This window comes from Pangasianodon hypophthalmus, chromosome 18 (genome assembly GCF_027358585.1).
Source record: "Pangasianodon hypophthalmus isolate fPanHyp1 chromosome 18, fPanHyp1.pri, whole genome shotgun sequence".
Lineage (NCBI taxonomy): Eukaryota > Metazoa > Chordata > Actinopteri > Siluriformes > Pangasiidae > Pangasianodon > Pangasianodon hypophthalmus.
In genome coordinates, this window is record NC_069727.1 from 10,509,108 (window position 1) to 10,528,080 (window position 18,973).

At 37.0% G+C, this 18,973-nt stretch overlaps 1 protein-coding gene across 3 annotated transcripts in view; it reads right to left on the bottom strand.

Moving 5' to 3' along the window:
- shisal1a (shisa like 1a) overlaps positions 1-2,329 on the bottom strand; it is a 30,536-nt gene extending 28,207 nt beyond the window's left edge. For 2 of the 3 annotated variants that reach the window (XM_026923776.3, XM_026923777.3), the window contains exon 1: positions 1,980-2,328. The gene's annotated coding sequence lies outside the window, so the exon portion shown is untranslated. Of the gene's footprint in view, positions 1-1,979 lie in introns of all 3 variants that reach the window. The other variant, XM_026923775.3, reaches the window with a different exon arrangement.
- Between the last annotated feature and the right edge of the window lie 16,644 nt (positions 2,330-18,973).

The window sequence follows — 18,973 nt, forward strand, 5'->3', positions numbered from 1 at the left end:
CAGAAGGGCCTTTTCCTGAATAAATATGTCTTGTGAAAAATGTGCTTGGGAAAATTGAGCTTTAAAACGTCTTAAAGTGTATAGCGGAACTGCCGGTGCATTAAGCCCCATCTGATTCACAGAGTCACAAGAGCCTTTGGGAGAAGGCACTACTCTCACACCATCTTTAAGTGCCTCCTCTTCAGTGTGATGACCCTGATTGCTTCCAGGATCATGCTGGAGAATGCTAATGGCAGAACCACTCAGCAAGCTGATATATTTGATTTGTTTTACACCTGGCTAAATCTCACTTGTACTCAAATTCAGCTTCAGCTACCATGAACTATGCTATTTTCATGCCGAGATAGAACTTTTTAACTGCCAAAACAACAAGAACACTTAATAAACATAACAACAGACATAACAACGAATCAATAGAGATGCTAATCAAAATGTAATAAGATCCAAGAGAGACAAGAATTACCATTTAACAGCTGGTCCAATGTGACCCGATTGCACTGATTTAATTAGATTAATTAAATAGAAAATAGAAAATCTCCTCACATGCCGTAGATAAAATTACTGCATTAAGTAATTTAAGTAAATGTTTTAATATACAAGTACAGTTTTTATCATGAGAATCATAACACTGACTTCCACAAACCCTCTACCATATGATAAAATATCAGAGTCATATAAATAATATTGATTGTATAATTGGTTTCGATGTCTTCAAGGCTGTACAATTGTTTATTTCATTTTAACAGTGCACAAAATCAATCTTCCAATGGAAAAGACATGCAAAATCAGAGAAAGAGGGTGGCAACGAAAGGTTTTCTCTATCCTTTAAACCCAAATGGCAATCCCTTATTGATGAGCTCTAGTGGGTATCACATGAGAGGTAGAGACTACAGTCATCTGTCGTCTGATGTTAGTTCAGAAGGCTCGTCTCTTCTCATTTGCACATTAAAACACAGACAAACAACAGGCTCTGCCTACTATCTGGAATATCTCTTTCATTGGGATGGATCTTTAGTCTTTGCTGAATACAGAGATTCATTAGAGGCAGTGATTAAACTGAGATCAAACAGAGAAATTCAACTGAATTCGTTTAAAGCCATCTAGACATGGATCAAACGCAGGGCTTCAGAATTCTACAGTTGCCCATGTTTCCATGTTTAGCATAATCTGCAGAACAAAGACTACAGAACAAAGGCAACTTTTGAGATTTTGTTCTTCTGACGATCTTGTCATGTTGATTGTGGAACTGGACAATAAATGACATATTCACAACATTGCATTTACAGTATTTCAGACAGGCATAGTGATTTGTGTGTCTACTGTGTCTCCGGTATCTCTGGTATGAATGTGTGTTTCTCTTGCTTGGACACACATGAATGAAGTTGAACAGTTCCCCTCCTTCTGGAAGAACCACTTTAAAGTAAGGAGTTTTCATTCTTCTTGGACTCAAGGCTTTTACCTACACCCAAGGCTCTGTCTCTTGTTACTATTAAGTTACAACTACTCCTACCACCAGTCTCAATCCATGCCCAGAAAGGAGAGCACACACAGACACACGAAGACAGCAATATGCGGATGTCCACTTACATATGCAAAATCAAATACACCCTTACTGTACCTTGGAAGCCACAAAGCTTTGTTGAAACATGATTATAATGCAGTGTAATGTAGTTCTGAGCATTCAGTAGTAAAGCCTGGAAACTTAAGCTCTGTGTAGTTAAGCCAGTGACTGGATCAGAAACAAGCAAATAATCCAACAGACTGATTACAAAGCAGATCAAATGATGCTTCAACAATACACAATGTCAACAATACACCAAATAATGCATGTGTGGTTTTTGCACAAGGTTTTTAAATCTGCTTGGAGCAGAGGTGAAAAATCAAACACCCAACACTAAAAAAATTCAAAGGAAAAGCAAAGTTTTTTTTTTTTTTTTTTAAAGTTGTTTTTTTACTACAAAACAGAAATGTGCTCTTACCCATGACTGAATAATTCTGGAGCCTGTGTTCCTCTTGTTTTTTTTTTTTCCCTTTGGAGAATCAGTTTGCAGCCTCGTGCAGCATATTGAACGTGTTCTTCACGCAGCCCGGATAGAGACAGTCCACTGCTCCACACATTCTACTGCTGCAGCAGCTGTGAAGTAAAAACCAGTTAGGAGTGTGTGTGGGACATACAGAGTAAACAAATGGAGAGAGAGGAGGAGGAGAACTGCACACTTTCTCTGCACTCAATCCTGCACCCACACTGGTAACACAGAGTGAGGTATAGACTGATCCTGAGAGAATAACTGAGGAGAGAGAGAGCGCACGTGTGTGTGTGTGTGTGTGTGTGTGAGTGTGAGTGAGTGGGAAAGAGAGAGAGAGAGAGACAGAGAGAGAGAGGAGGGAGAGTGATCATCTGTGCATGTATGAGGTTGTGCGCATATATCTTTGGGTGTGTGTGTGTGTGTGTGTGTGTGTGTGCATGCATTTTAATGCTTGGATATGGGTATGATGGAGATGTGAGTGAGTGTTGGGACAAAAGCCTCAGGACAGAATTTTTGTCTACATACAATAGCAGTATTTAGCTACAATAGAACACAAGTCATTACAATACCAGTGTGTGTGTGTTTTGATGTGCTCAGAATAAGTAACACATCCATAATAACATAACACACCTATATGTCACTTTTGGCACTCCTTCACCTGCACACACACACACACACACGTCTTACTATCCTTGTGAGGACCTTCCACTGACCCTGACATAATTATTAACACAGTTAATTAATTCTATGCCAACACCTAAATCTAACCCTAACCTTAACCTCAGTTTTTGAAAAACAAAAAAAGCAAAAAAATTTTTTCCCATGGAAATCAGCCAAATGTCCCCATGAGGTCAAAACACACATCCTTGTCCCCACCAAGATACTCAAACATGAAACCCATCAAAACTTCTGGCCTGATACATGCATGATCATACTTCTTACAGTAGATGCATTGCCATCACACCATGCTTTAGTGTTTAAACATACAGTATATACAGTAAAAATGTAGTTCCTATCGGGAAAAATCATATACCTTTCACAGAAATTTAGTAAATGCATCCTACATTAACAGATTTGGTGTATATTTCAGTTGTACTGGGTCCAATATCACAATTTGAAATACTGTAACTGTAATGAAGGATAATGCACTGTATGAATACATAATATTCTTATATAATAATATATAATAATATGACATGATTGTCTTTAGGGATTTGCATATGGTTATAAATATTGATGTCTTTCACTGTTTGGAAAATTTACATAATATACATACAGGAGGAAAAAGTAGATGTTATATTCTGCAATAAAAATGGTTCTACTACTTGCAGCCTAAAACATCACCTCTTGCTGAACAGTCTCACAGACAATCTGCTGACTTCAACCCGGGGTATTTATATGTGACTGCCTTCTATTGCAATTGCCAGTCGGCAGAGTGCCAACTACTGAAACCTCCTCAGTATAATCTTCCATATAGTGCCCTAAAGGTTTGTTGGTTTGCGTACCTGGGGAAGCTTTCATGTTTTTGTGTAGGACCATAAAGGTTTGCCTTTCTGAATTCCAAGTACAAGCACTTTAGGAAACAAGGGCCCTTGAGGTAGAGTGTATGGGAGTGCTATCTTCCAAATCTGGGTCAAATACAGATCTAATAAAGTGGCATGAGCAAAGTCAGAGGACTCAGAGAATTTCTATTAAGCAGATAATAATATAATATAATATAATATAATATAATATAATATAATATAATATAATATAATATAATATAATATAATATAATATAATATAATATAATATAATAATAGAAAATAAACGGTCCCAAAAGCTTGCTTAAAATTACAATTGGTCAGCTAATTGATTTGGTAAAGTGGCTAGGGATGTGCTGTTGGAGGCATACAGTAGATAGGTAGGAGAGATGGAGAAACAGAGAAGGAAAGTAAGAACAAATGTGGCATGAGAAGGCAAAAGCTGAAAAGCTTTCAGAAAAATGCTCAACAGTAATGGATATAATCTGCTGAGGGTTGGGGTGTGTGTGGACAACTGTGGGCTAAACCTGGTGCTTTTACATCATGAGGAGTGATTTCTAAAGACAGTTTGTTTACTCCTGTGATGTAAGCTATAGTTCAGCTATAGTAAGTTATTGCTTACTATCTGTCACTATCAAAAATGGGCAGCTCTTGAAGAAGCAAATTTTTTCTAAATATACAGTCAGGTCCATAAATATTGGGACAGTGACACAGTTTTGGGAATTTTGCCTCTGTACACCACCACAGTGGATTTGAAATGAAGCAGTCAAGATGTGACTGAAGCGTAGACTTTCAGCTTTAATTCAAGGGGTTTAACAAAAATATTGCATTAACCGTTTAGGAATTACAGCCAATTTTTACAGAGTTCCTCCATTTGCACAGGCTCAAAAGTAATGGGACAATTGAATGATAAGCAGTTTCATGGCCAGCTGTGGCCTGTTTCCTCCTTATATCATGATAAATTAAGGAGATAAAAGGTCTGGAGCTGATTCCAAGTGTTGAATTTGCATTTGGTAGCTGTTCATGGGAACTCTCAATATGCCGTCCAAAGAGGTGTTGATGCAAGTGAAGGAGGCCATCATTAGGCTGAAAAACCAAAACAGACCTATCAGAAAGATAGCAGAAACTTTAGGAGGGCCAAATCAACATTTTGGTACATTCTTAAAAAGAAGGAATGCACTGGCGAGCTCTGCAACATCAAAAGGCCTGGGAGACCACAGAAAACAACTAAAGTGGATGATTGCAGAATTCTTTTCTTATTGAAGAACAACCCCTTCACAACATCTAGCCAAGTCAGGAACACTGTGGAGGAGGTAGGCCTATCATTGTCAAAGTCTACAATCAAGAGCCACCTTCATGAATGTAAATACAGACGTTTACCTCAAGATGCAAACCGCTGGTAACACTCAAGAACACAAAGGCCAGATTAGACTTTGCTAAAAAAAACCTCTAAAAAAAACCTGACCAGTTCTGATGCAAGATTAACTTGTACCAGAATGATGGGAAGAGAAAAGTATGGAGAAGGAAAGGAAGGGCTCATGATCCAAAGCATACCACATCATCTGTCAAACATGTGGAGGGAGTGTTATGGCATGGGCATATTTGGCTGCCAATGGAACTGGGTCACTGATGTTTATTGATAATGTGACTGTTGATAGAAGTAGCAGGATGAATTCTGAAGTGTACAGAGCTATACTTTCTGCTCAGATTCAGTCAAATGCTGCAAAACTGATAGGACAGCGCTTCACAGTACAGATGGATAACAACCCAAAACATACTATGAAAGCAGCCCAAGAGCTTGGAAATTAAATGTTCTTAAATGGCCGAGTCAGTCACCTGACCTCAACCCAACCGAGCTGCTTTTCACTTACTGAAGACAAATCTGAAGGCGGAAAGACCCACAAACAAGCAGCAACTGAAGATGGCTGCAGTAAAGACCTGGCAAATCATCTCAAGGGAGGAAACTCAGCATTTGGTGATGTCCATGGGGTCCAGACTTCAGACAGTCATTGACTGCAAAGGATTTACCTCCAAGTAATAAAAATAATCCTAATATTTATGATTATATTAGTTTGTCCCATTACTTTTGAGCCTGTGAAAATGGAGGAACTCTGTAAAAAATGGCTGTAATTCCTAAACGGTTAATGCAATATTTTTGTTAAACCCCTTGAATTAAAGCTGAAAGTCTACGCTTCAATCACATCTTGACTGCTTCATTTCAAATCCACTGTGGTGGTGTACAGAGGCAAAATTCCCAAAACTGTGTCACTGTCCCAATATTTATGGACCTGACTGTATGTATGACATACAGACATGCAACAGCAATTTGAAGTTTTCATTAGAAATGAAAATGCACTAAAGACCCACCATGCCTGAAGATACAAGGAAGGCATGGATCAAGACTCCTCTCTGTCCTGGCACCCAGGTGGTTAAATGAACTGGCTGTCCAAAGCACTGAGTCACTGGATGTCTTCAAACAAATTCTTCTTGACCAAGCACATAAATGAGCAATAAAATTTTTTTGCTGTTGTTGAACTCTACTAACTCCTCTCAAACATGGTTTTAGCTTAATAGTATTCTTTAACCCTGAACTATTTGTAGTCGCATCAGAGGATGTGTTTGTGATGGAGACAACAAAGCATATGATAAAATTCATTTAAATTCATGCAAATTCATAAAACTATACTAAAAGAGGCAGACAGGCAGCAGACACACAAAGGGATGTCAGATGGGTTAGGGGAAAAAAAAAACCAGTTTAAGAAAACAAGCCCAAAAACGGAGCTGGATGGATAATGTTCCCATGGTTTGATGTTCTGGATGCTTTTGCCTTCAAAAATGTCCCTAAAATAATAAGCAGCAGGACAAACGTCTTCATCTGAACCAGCTGCTTTTTTATGTTCTAAAGATCACGTATGGTTTGCATGTTTGATGTTGGTGTCAGAGGCACAGCAAAGGGGACCGAATGTTTCAGTTTTAGAGTGTCAGGGCCTAGAGTGAGCCAGTGTGTGTGTGTGTGTGTGTGTGTGTGTGTGTGTGTCCCACTCCAGCCTTATCACAAAAAAAGCAGTAAAGCACTTATAGGACTTATAGTTGGAATGACTTTATGCAACTCAATTCTATAAAAACTCGTTATACCACAGCGCTATTGAATTCTCGAATCTGATTGGTTAGAAGGTGTTTATTAAATTTCTATAACACCAGCTCTGACAATAGTGCCAGCTGAAATTCAAATTACAGGTTTATATTAATGCTCTGAATCTAATACGTTATCTTTCCACTCCACATAATCCAAGACTAATAAGAAACTGATTTTAAAACATGCTGTTATTGAACAAAGAAAAATGGACTGTATCTTGATAAGGTGAAGATTTCTGTTAGGAGATGGTTATTTAACATTTATGGAAGGAGTCTCCAGTGTCAGTATGTTGTAACAGTCAGTAAGTTTTCCGCTATGAGAAAGTCCCCCCCAAGACTGACACTCTTGTATTCTGTAAACCACAAGACTAAACCTGTCCAGTACTTACTAAACCTGTCAAGGAATACCTACAATAAAAAGTGTATTCCCATATATGCTGTGTGTTTCTTGGCACCTGACTGTGCCTCACTTTCTGATTGATTGATTGACTGATTGATTGATTATTACATTTTTAAAGAGAAATACTTAATTTGTAACATGAGTGAAATATTTAGAGTGAGCAGTCAGAGTTAAATGTAACTGCAGAAAGTATACAATACTGTGCAAAAGTCCTAGGCACATGCAAAGAAATGCTATTAAGAAAATAACACAAATTTAAACTTTTCTGCATAAAAATATACTTTAAAGAGCAGTAAACAGTAATAAACTGAACAAAGTCAATATCCGATGTGACAACCCTTTGCTTGTTTTTGAGTAGACTCAGGTACAATTTGTAGAGGTTTATAAGGATATTAGCTGGCAAGTTTTACTGAGCGTCTTGCAGAACCAGCTACAGTTATTCTGGAGACTTTGACTCTTGCACTTACTTCTGTTTTTGCAGGTAATATCTGACATAATATAGTCTTTAATAAGTTTTTTTTGTCTGAAAAGTGGTGTATTATGTAATTATGTTATTTTCTTTACTAACATGCAAACATTTTTCTGTAACATTTAATTTTTTTGTGTGGAAATCTAAAATGTTTTTGTACTGACTCAATAATGAAGTCATAAACTTCTGTAACAAAATTTGTATTTAAAAATGAGGATGTCTAAGCCTTTTGCTCAGCACTGTAATTCCATAACCTTAAATGGTTAAAGGTATTTAGATTATTTATAATATTTCAGTATTATTCAATTTAGTAGTTATTTTTGTCTTTGAAATATTTGCTTTGCAGCTGCTTTCAAGTACTTGGCACTTCAATATAGTAAACGATCTTACATGTGTATTTTGTAAGTCATTTTTTTTTCCCAAGAGACTAATCATTTTAAGTGGCGTTAAATATGTACTGCAGCAGGCTACCGAGTCTTTTAGCTTTCTTTTTCATGTGCAGCCTGAGAGGTGCTGCTCACTGTGCACCTGTTGTCCTGCTTTTGCTCTCCTCGTGGCTTGTCCATGCACTAAGCTTCCTTATGATTTAGAATATTTCTATTTAATTGCCAGAGAGTTACCTGAGCTCAGGATCAAACTGTGAGGCAGCAACACTTCCTGCTGCACCACCATGCCGCCCTCACATTCGATCCTGAGCCCGAGTTACTGTCTGTGTGTCTCTGTAAACAGGGTTACAGAGATTTAAGGTGCATCTGAGAGTGCACAATTATCACCTAAGGTTTTAGACCATGCGATTATGTTTCCTGCTTATCCATCACATTGGTAAACCCTGTTGTAGCTGTGGTGAAAAAATACATAACTACAAAGTAGGAAGATTTTTAAGAGACCATATAGACCACATAGAAAGTAAATGTTAAATGTCTCGAATATTCAAGATTTTATATATATATATATATATATTCTTTTGATTTCCATAGTGTTTTAAAAAATAATTGTGCTGGTTTATCTTGATAGCAATCTTGGAGGCTTGATGGAGAATCCTCTTTCAGTAACAGCACTAAAAAAAAGCTGTCACAATACATTACATCAGAGTGAATATTAATGTAAAAGTATTAGCAAAAGTATGTTTGCAATTTTTCCCACATTGTGGTCTGACTATCTGATATTATTAACCCTTGCTTTGGTGTGTTTGTTGTTTTCATTTGACTGAAATAACTTAAACCTGAACTGTCTCTTTCTATTATCAGTCTGGGTGCTTTATGTGAGTATGAGTGTGTGTATGTGTGTGTCTCCCATCTCACAAACAGCAAATCTGTCCAGAGAGCAATGGGGTGTCCTTGAACACATACATTTACAAGAGACTAATAAGAAATAACTCAACCCTCTAGAGAATACTGCCAGGCCCTTTTCTATGTTCGTCAACTAAATCCATCAATACAAATCAGGCCATGCTGATATACACACTGGAGTCTCAGGGAGAACAAGGATGTCTGCATTTTACATGCCTCTGTGTAAGAAATGTGTGAGAAATGTGACCTTCAGAAAAGAGAAACACAATTGTCCAGGATTAGATAAGTTTGCAAACTTAACACACCAGGGTATAGTTCAAAGCTGGATCCATTGTTTAGTGAGTTTAGTGAACAGCTTAAATTGAAAGCAGTCTTCAGTTTTAATCATCAGTGCAGCTCAGTGTTGCTTTAAATTGAAATTTAAATTGAGTTATTGTCCTTTTGTTTTGTGAATATCCCCATGATAAAAGAACACAGTGTGAAGTTTTTTTTGATGGCGAAATTGGTTTACTTAATCCGTTCAATTTGAGACAGTAAATCTCATTTCACCAGGGATCAAACTGTGTAGTTGCTGTATTTTTTTTCAGAATGCAAGGCAAATATGAAGGATCAGCGTAATGAAGTATCAAGCCCAAGAGTGGCAAAAGCATTCTTAAAAGACCTCTGTGAATCTGGTGAGTGAGAAGCAAAGAGAATACAAATGTATGTGTTTTGTCTTTTGTTTCTCTAACACACACACACACACTGCAGAAGTGAAGTATATTACACAGTGTTTTACAGAATACTTGTACAAAAGATTGGCACAAACTAAACATAAAACCACACACACTAGTTTGGCTTTGTCATTTCTGTAGATCACATACATCTGAGATTCACGCTATTCTGATTATTTAATTCCCACAACAATAATAGCAACAACACTTTAAAGCTATATGGAATTTTAAAGAAAGGAAGCTGGTAGAAAACTTTTTTTTTTCCCCCCAGAGTATCCTAGACATAATATCATCATTGAGGTCTGGGTTTACTAAACTAAATTTGAGTCTGTAAAAACGTGTAAACTTGATAACACTTATAAAAATGTGCAAGCTGATTTACTAACAGGGTCTACTGAGGACTTTTTCAATTGAGCAAATATCTTGTCTGTTTTGCATGCTTAGCTTAGTGAGTATGTAATCTAAAGGCACGAAATACTGAGAAGAGTTTATACTTTTCAACTTCAACCTCACCAGATCAACCCATACTAGAGACAGAGAAATGGTGGACTGAGTGTGTTACTAGGTGTGAGTAAGGTTGGTGAGAAAATTGAGGTAGTAAGTGGAATATCAGACAAGCAAGACATGCATGCAACAGGTACACACACACACAAAAATCCACATGCAAGTTTTCTATTAATACTTTGCTGAATGTGTGGAACTGCTAGTTCCATAGGTAACTGTGGTTCTATGAACCCTGGATAACATCAGGTGTGGTGTATAAAACCCTAGAAACCTTCCAACTGAGAGACCTTCCAACTGACCTTCCTCACCAAACCAGCAACGATTATGAATGACAAGGGAATCTGCCACTTATCCAGGTTCATAAAACCACCAGGGGTGGTGAGATCTACATAACATATGTCATATCCTTAGGACTACCCTGAAAGGGGCTCAGAGATGATCAGTGCAGTCACACCACTGTAAGGAGTGATAGTAACCTTGTAGAATCTGGAGAAAGTGCAGGGTGACATCCAGGAAACAGCAGTACAGACTTCCTGTAGTGGCAATAATTGAGTCCAATGAGGAGGAAATGCTCCTCCTAGAGTGGCATGTTGCAGTAGGTAGGCATATTGCAGTAGGTAGGCCATTGGACTACCTATAAACAGGCTGCAACAATGTGATGGCGTCCACCAACTGCGTCCACCAACAGTTGGTCTGAGGATTGGATGGATGCCATCTGGAGCCTTTTGTTTTGTTTTATTTTATTCCCACCCACTATATAGCTCTCCCCTTTCACATGTCACCTACCAACTGGGGAGGGTTATGGCTAACACATGCTTCCTCCAAGAAGCATGAAGCCAGCTACTGCATCTCTTCAAACTCATGCTATGTCACAGTGCAGCAAATCAGACTCAGATGAAAGCTCTAACTGCCCTGGTCTGCATACATGCACTCACAGACACACTTGATTGGCTACTGTTGCTCTGATTGACAGGGGATAGAGTAATGATATGGGGTCCAGCTGATGAAGTGAAAACCAGTAACAGAACAGCTTCCTTTTAAGGGAAGCTGTTGTATTCAAAAGTGATTCCTGGAACCAAAGTCTTGGTCTCCTAGACAAGAGTGTAGACATAGCATCCTTGTGCTCCTCTGATAAGGGGCAAGAATGATGGCAGTCAAGTAAGTCATTTCAACATAGGTATTGGTGTGCCATCAGTGCACAGGATGTATGAGTCAGACACAGTGTCCTTGAGATAGTCAGTGCAGAGACAGTGCGTACATAGCTAGTTGGCATCTCCAGCTTCCAAGAGATTCAAACACTGGCTGCATGAGCGAAAGTCTTGCAGCATGGATATTTTTGGCTACCCACTTGGTATAGCATGATCTATTGGGGAAATATGGCACAGGTGAATAGAAAAAAGAGGTATGTTGGTGATGGAGGGAGTTCCAACTCCAACCCCAGAGCTGTGGATTAGTGGAGATCCAGTTAAATTAGCAGGCTCAACAATGAACAGGTCATGGTAAGTTGAGTTAAAAACATTCAGCCAAGATAGTAGCACTGCTACTTGGCAAGAAGGTGGGGAGGTATTCAGAGGATAAAATGCAAAAGAGACCCCAGCCCAGCAGGAAAGAGATGAGAGTATAGTGGAACTTAACAATGAATAATACTATATGGCATGAGCCCATAGAGACAATGCCGTAAACAGGCTGGTGAGTGATTAGCTAATGTAGGCTAAAGCTAATGAGGGAAAACAGACTCAAAGCGAACCGATGCTGTGAGAGTTTGTCTAAGAAAGTGTACTTAAAGAAACTTGATTATTTATATAAAAGTCTTTTGGTTGTTCATTGTCCATGTATTCTTTCCCGCCACTGGCAGAAGTACCATTTTCTTTGTTATAACTTTTCTCCTGGCGTTGGGTCAAGTAGGGAGTTAGGGAACCTCTCTGTATTTCTTTCAGTTTTTGTTCATGCTTATGGTAGGTGGTTTTGTTTAGGGGGTGTTGCATTTTGATTAGTATATTTTATGTGGTACATGAGAATGACCTTATGTAGATCACTGTGAGACACTGGTATAATATGCATCATTACTAATTCTAATACATGGAAATAAGCAGAGGCACTTTGTAAAAGGTGATTCATAATGTTTCTGTCAGGCTGTATATGATCAGTTAAAAGGCTTTTTGCAAGATATATTGTGCTAATCTGATACTGAGCCTAGTTCCATGTCTTAGCTGAATGTGAATTAATGTGTATTTCATGGAGCACCACTTTTCTTTTTCTATACTAGCCATTAAAATGTATTAATCTAACCAGGTTTCTCCTGAAAGACCTCAATTAACCTAGAACTGTGATAATTGCTGCTATTCAGAAGCTCCTTCATTATAAATTTCAAGCTGTACTTTTTAGATCAATGCAGGTATTTAAGGCCAGGGTTCAGTACAGCAAAGCTGCTTGTGTAATTAAAACTACAGCACAATTCGGCCTTTGATGGGATTGTTAAGTAGGATGGACTTTGGATGGCAGCAGGTGTTATCATCAGCAGAGATCTGTCTCCATGGTGATGCTGAAGCCATGAGGCGATATAAAATCATTGGATGGTTGATTCTGAATATCAGTTTGTCACTTGGGGGTTGAATAAACATTTAGATGTTTGTCAGCTTGTGGAGTTGCTCAAATGGAAAGAAAGATATTCATCCAAGTATCAAGAGCACTTTCTGTTGAAATACAAGGCAAACATCATTTCATGAACTCCATCACCATATCTATCTATAAAACATAAGCAAAAAAACATTCTTGTTTCAGTAGGCTGATATTTACAAGCTGAAGTATTAAAATCACTGATGCCTTCCCTGATGCATTCATGTGATTTTTACACCCACTAGTTCAATGAATGGTAACCTCAAATGAAAAGAGAGATGCATGAAAGAAGTAAAAATGAAAGTAATTAATCAGGAAATCACTGAAAAAGAGGAGAGAACTCTTTATACACATGGAGGATAAGGTCATACTGGTTATACACATAAGAAGGTCTAGGCTTTCACTACAATAAAATAATTCAAACTTTAACAGTCATTTTATATATATATATAAAACAGAAAAAACAACTGCAAGTTGCTGCAAGTGACCACATTATAAACATAATAAACCCATCACCGATGATATAAACCCATCATAAACCCATCACCAATGATATAAACCAAGACCAGGTGAATCTGGTAAAACATGAATTAGAAATAAAAGAAATAAGTTGTATGAAATCTGATCTAATACACTTTTCCTTGAGCTAGGGATGTTTACACAGGAGATCTGAGAGTCAAACAATTCATTTATATGTAGTGACCTATGGACAGTTTCCCAGACAGGGATTAAGCTCAATCATACTTCTAAAAGGCCCTTAAACTGGACTCCAGTGTCCAGTGGTGTCTTGGACTGTACTTACTGTACATGTATGTTTAATGTTAATCTTCAGTAATTTCTCATTCACAAATTCATACATTTTAAATTCCACTGAAATACTGAAATAATTACCTCTTTTGACTGACCAATTTTTTTAAAAAAATGTTCCTATTTGACAGATATAAACTACAACAAGCGCTAATAGAGGCCCATTGGGACAGAAATCGTACTGCCCTATCTCGCTCTAAAAACATTTTCAGTGGAGAAGAAGCAGCGGTTAAAAACAGTTAATGATAGAACTGCCAGAGTTGCATTTTTTATTTTATTTACAGTTTAAAAAATGTTTTAAATAAATAATTTAATTTAAGAAAAAAAAAAAAGGCTATGTTGTCATTAATGTAGTCCTACCTCACCAAAATGTATGGCCATGAGCCACTGCTGACTAACTCTAAATCATTTTCTGAGTCAGGGATAGAAATAGTCTTAGATTTAACCTAATCTAGATTTAAATGATCTAACTTCAAAGCCAAAGATTAATGCTAATCCAGGAGTAAATCAGGGTACAAATGAAATCTCTCATCAGGCAGGTTTAACTTTGACAAACAAAGGGTGTGTAATATTTGGAATACATCAATCTAGACCAAGCGGCACCACCAGCCAGACAAATAAATTTCACTTTTGGAGCACAAACTTTCATCTGATCAGAAGATACAAACCTAGACCATCTTGTCTCCAAGTGTTCAAAGCTTAAAGGTTTTTTGGCATGTAGCACCATTCATCATAAAACTTGTGATTTATGAGGAGTCAGTGAACCAGCAGTATTTAAAGTTCTAACAGTCTGCAAGGCAGGTTGTAAAATAAGGGGCAATTACATTTGAATACCTGATGCTCCCAGGCTACAGTACATACCAGGTATAATTCTATGAATATGGAAGCCTTTTAGAAACACCACACTATATAGATGGATGCAATATTTCCTTCAAATGTCCATCTACAGATTCTGATATGTACAGGAATCACAAGAACTGATATTCCATTAATGTTCAAGGTGTACGCAAGGTGTGACTGTGCATGTTCAGAAGCACTTTTTGTTCTAACCAAATTTTTTAAGCTTTTACAGCATTCCCTGAGTATGCTACTACAACCCGGCTCATATTTGCATTTGGTCTAATAGAGCGCATGTTTTGGATTTTGGAAGAGGTAATTTCATTGCCTTTAAAAACATTGCATTTCACACCAAGAAGTACACTTATACACTCATACACACAGACACCACTGATCTCTTATTTGAATGGACTAAATGGTCAACATCTAGTAGGTTCTTTAAAAGGTTGCTGCCTCTCCATTCCTCCTGTCAAGAGGTCAGCAAACTGGAAAATTACTTTATTTGCAGATCTCTCAGCCCTTAATTTCTCCTACTAGGTAGTATTTTTTTTTATCTTTGCATTCTTCCACAATATTTGCATTGAGCAAAAAAAAAAAAAAAAAAATCAATACTTTCCTAAAATAGTGAGAAAATAATGGTTATGTTCATGTATGTTTTTTTTTTCCTCGATATGTGCAAATATATATTTTTTTTCCTCGATATGTGTCATTATATTCATCACAAACTGATGTCCAGGCTTCTTCAGCTGATGTCTGCTGTTTATCTTTAATTATGGGGTGCGTTGAATTTGTTTGCTTTTGCTTTTCTGCCATTGTTTTAGATGAATGTCTCCAGTTCCAGAGAGATTTGTGCTTTTCTGGATTGATTCCCGGTTTTAGAAGCAACCTTTGGCTAACACAATCTCACTAATTTACACAGGTGATTTGAATTTAATTTGGTTTAGATCTACATAGACTGGAAGCATCTAATCTTAACTTAAAATTTGTTATACACTCTAAAAAATAATACACTGGCTCAACTTAAAAAATTAAGGTAACAATTTGCATGGATCTTTTTGAGTTATTTCAACTCAAGCCATTTTTGAGTAAATATTGTGAAACTTTTCTAGTTAGTCCAACTCAATTTGTTTAGAACAACCAACATGATTTGAATTGTCCTCTAAAAGCTTAATTAAGTTGAGCCAACTTAATGATATTATGTGGTCAAATTAGTTAATTTAAGCTGTTCTCTCATTTATTTTGCTTTCAGTCTACTCAGAAATGTCCATGCAAATTGTAACCTTAATTTTTTGAGTAATAGTAACTAATTTCAATTCTGTCAGAATAAAAAAAAAAAACACATCATAACATTGAAATTGCTAATTGTTTATTGAATCACGCTCTGGTGGAAATACGAAGGCAAACTATTTGTAGATTCAATGAAATTGGTCTAAATGTGTCTATCAGACATTATTAAATAAAAAATGTTCTTACGTACAAACACATTACAAGATCGTTCAAGCACTGACGCAAGAATGAACAAAATGGCGCTTCTACAATGCAGTTAATCTTCGAAGTACAACACAACAAAATGGCGCTTCTACAACAGAATCAAACTCAGTGTTTGTGTTTGCAGTGTTTGAACTAATGCTACAAACTTTCAGGGCCGATTACAGTCATTCGGCTGCCGCTGTAAAACAAAACCTAAGAAAACTGAAGACACACGATAGCTAGCGGTCAACTTCACTAACTCCAAATTAGCAAAGGGCATGCTGTAGCTAACTTAGAAGAGGCTAGCTGAAGTCAACTTTCAAACGGTCGAATTAGCAAGGGGCAAGCTGTAACATTACTTTAAAATGTAGTGTCCTGTGACAACGATTTTCTTGCACTGTGTGCCGATATAGTTTGATAGCTGTTGCTAGTAAAACAAATGAAAATAGTTAGGCTCCTCAGTATGTACCTTTGATGTTTGCACTCGCGCTCGTTCCTTCATTGTTCTGCTGTTGTTTCTCCTCCTGTAGGCGAGGTCTGGCTCTGGCATGTTTAGACAAGGTCCAGCCCTGGTCTCTGCTTTTAATGTTGCTCACTAGATTTTCAAGTTTCACTAACTTAATACTTTTTTGTTGTTAGGTGAAAGCAAGACTGTTTGTTCAAAATCCATATATTAATAAGCTGAGAGAGATTTCTTTCTATTCAGTTTGACAAACTTCGTAAAATAAGTTGTCAACTCACTAATACATGTACATGTTACAAATTTAATTTTTTATGTTGAAATTGTTATTTATTTTAAGCTTTTCTCACTAGCCACATGGGTAATTCTTAGTGTAAAAACCTAATTTTAAGAGCTTTATATTATTATTATATATTATATTATATTACTATTCAGGAATAACGGCTACTTCTGGTTAAACTTAAATCCTGTCCTGGAAACAGCCCCCTGTATAATGAATAGCAAGTGAGCTATCCAACTATCCCACTTGGTACATAGTCTTTGGAATCTTTAGAATTATCAATAAAAATGAAAATATGAATGGAAAAAATGAAATATAGAGACAAAGGTAATACAAGCCCATGCGAGGGTAAAAAGAATCTAAAAAGGGAACTATTTCTGTAAAACTGATCTAATCAGGTGCTGGATAGGAAAAGGAGAACAGGAGTTCAAAAGCAGGCAGAAACCAAAAGCAGCTGTTTTGGCTTCACTTTACGTGTATATAAAAAAGTTTTTTTTTTTTTCATGTATCTTTTGAAAACTGGAATATAAAATGTTTACTTTGTCTAAGGTTCACCAGAATGAGGCCTTTGGCAAAAAAAAAAAAAAAGGGAAAAAAGTGAACTGTTTATACAGACAGGTAACAAATTGAATAAAAACTGGTGTTTCAGTTATGCTGTTGAGAGCATTTTGCTGAGATGGTTTGGTCCACTTGTCCCTTTGAGGGAAGCATCACTGCAAATCCATATAAAATCTGACTGATCACCTTTACCCTATGATGAAACCTTCCTATCCTAATGGGAGTGCTCTCTTCCAGGATCACGATACCTCCATCAACAGAGCACAAGGACTCACTGAATGGTTTGATGAGTATGAAGGTGAGGGTAATCATATACTATGGCCTTCACAGTCACCAGCTAATCTCAACCCAATTGAATACTTATGGGAGATTTTAAACTAATATGTAAGACAGCGTTCTCCACCACCATCATCAAAACACCAGTTGAGAGAATAGCTTTTGGATGAATAGTGCTCATCTCTCCAGTACAGTTCCAGGGACTTGTAGCAACTGTTGCAAGGTGCATTTAAGCTGTTTTGGTGGCTCATGGTGACCCAAGCACTTTAACACTTTAGTTTTTTTTAATTTGTCACCCATCTGTACAGTATATTTGCATGTATTTGAAACAGTCAAGGGCCAAAGGAGTTTGTAGAACTTTGCAGTTCTGGGATTTGAGACTAGCATTGGGACTGCATGTATAATGTGAGTATTCACATATGTATAAACAGACACAAACCTTTTTTCTCCCTAATTTAGAAGCACATATATAGGCCGCTGTAAAAAAAACAAAACAACAAACAAACAAAATTTTTTTTTTGCTGCTTCCGTAAAATACTGTTCCACTGTATAAACCAGTTTAATAGTTTTCTTGGCAACAAATCATTACCGCTATACACTACACTGTTCACAAACTTCTGTGATCATTGTTATTGTTGAACTTTTACACCGTTGTTATGATCTATCAAATAAAATCAATGAAAATAAATTTGTAGACAATGAGATTCAGTGGACGTCTCTAGCCGAAGGTTCCAACCTGCCCACATCTTTGTTTACTCTTCACTCAGGCGGACAGAATGTGTGTTACCATGGAGACAGCTCTATCGTGCCAAAGAGAGAGAGAGGCAAGCTGAGGGAGATTCATTAAAATTGCTTTTTTCTCATTATTTAGTAGTCTAAGCTGATCAGTATGGCGTCATCTGCAATATTTGGAATTAAGATCGCAAATTGTTTCATTGTTAATTAAAAGAGCACAAAAATATCAGGGTATGTTTGCCATACATTATCTCACTAACAAGCTAAATACATTTGCAATGAAAAAAAACACACACACACACACACACACACACACACACATATATATATATATATATATATATATATATATATATATATATATATATATATATATTTTTTTTTTTTTTTTTTTTAGTTTAAGACAACCAAACTGCCATGTAGGCTATTAATGATAAGGACACTGATACTGAACTTGAGAGAGCACACATTCAGTCCATGGTAAAATAAGTCTCAGTGTGTTTCCAGGGCTGTAATGAATGACCATGTTGGTGCTTGATTCCTGCATATCGATAGCACAATATCATCCTGCTGTGTACACAGAGAGCAATCATTCTTCAGCCGGCACAAACAGCATACACCTCTCACAAACACACACAACGTTTAACCCAAAGAGAAAATGAGGCTATGTCTAAAACTTTCCTATTTGAAACTTCTTTACATATCAGAAAACTCAAACATGTGAACTAGAAATCATTACTATCACAGCTGGTCCATCTCTAATTGTAATTCCTCCCTTTTAGGACACAGGGGTGAAAGACAATACACAGAGAAGCAGCACTCTTTTTTAATTGCTCTACTTGAGCACTGTAATCAACAGACCATGCCAGTGTTG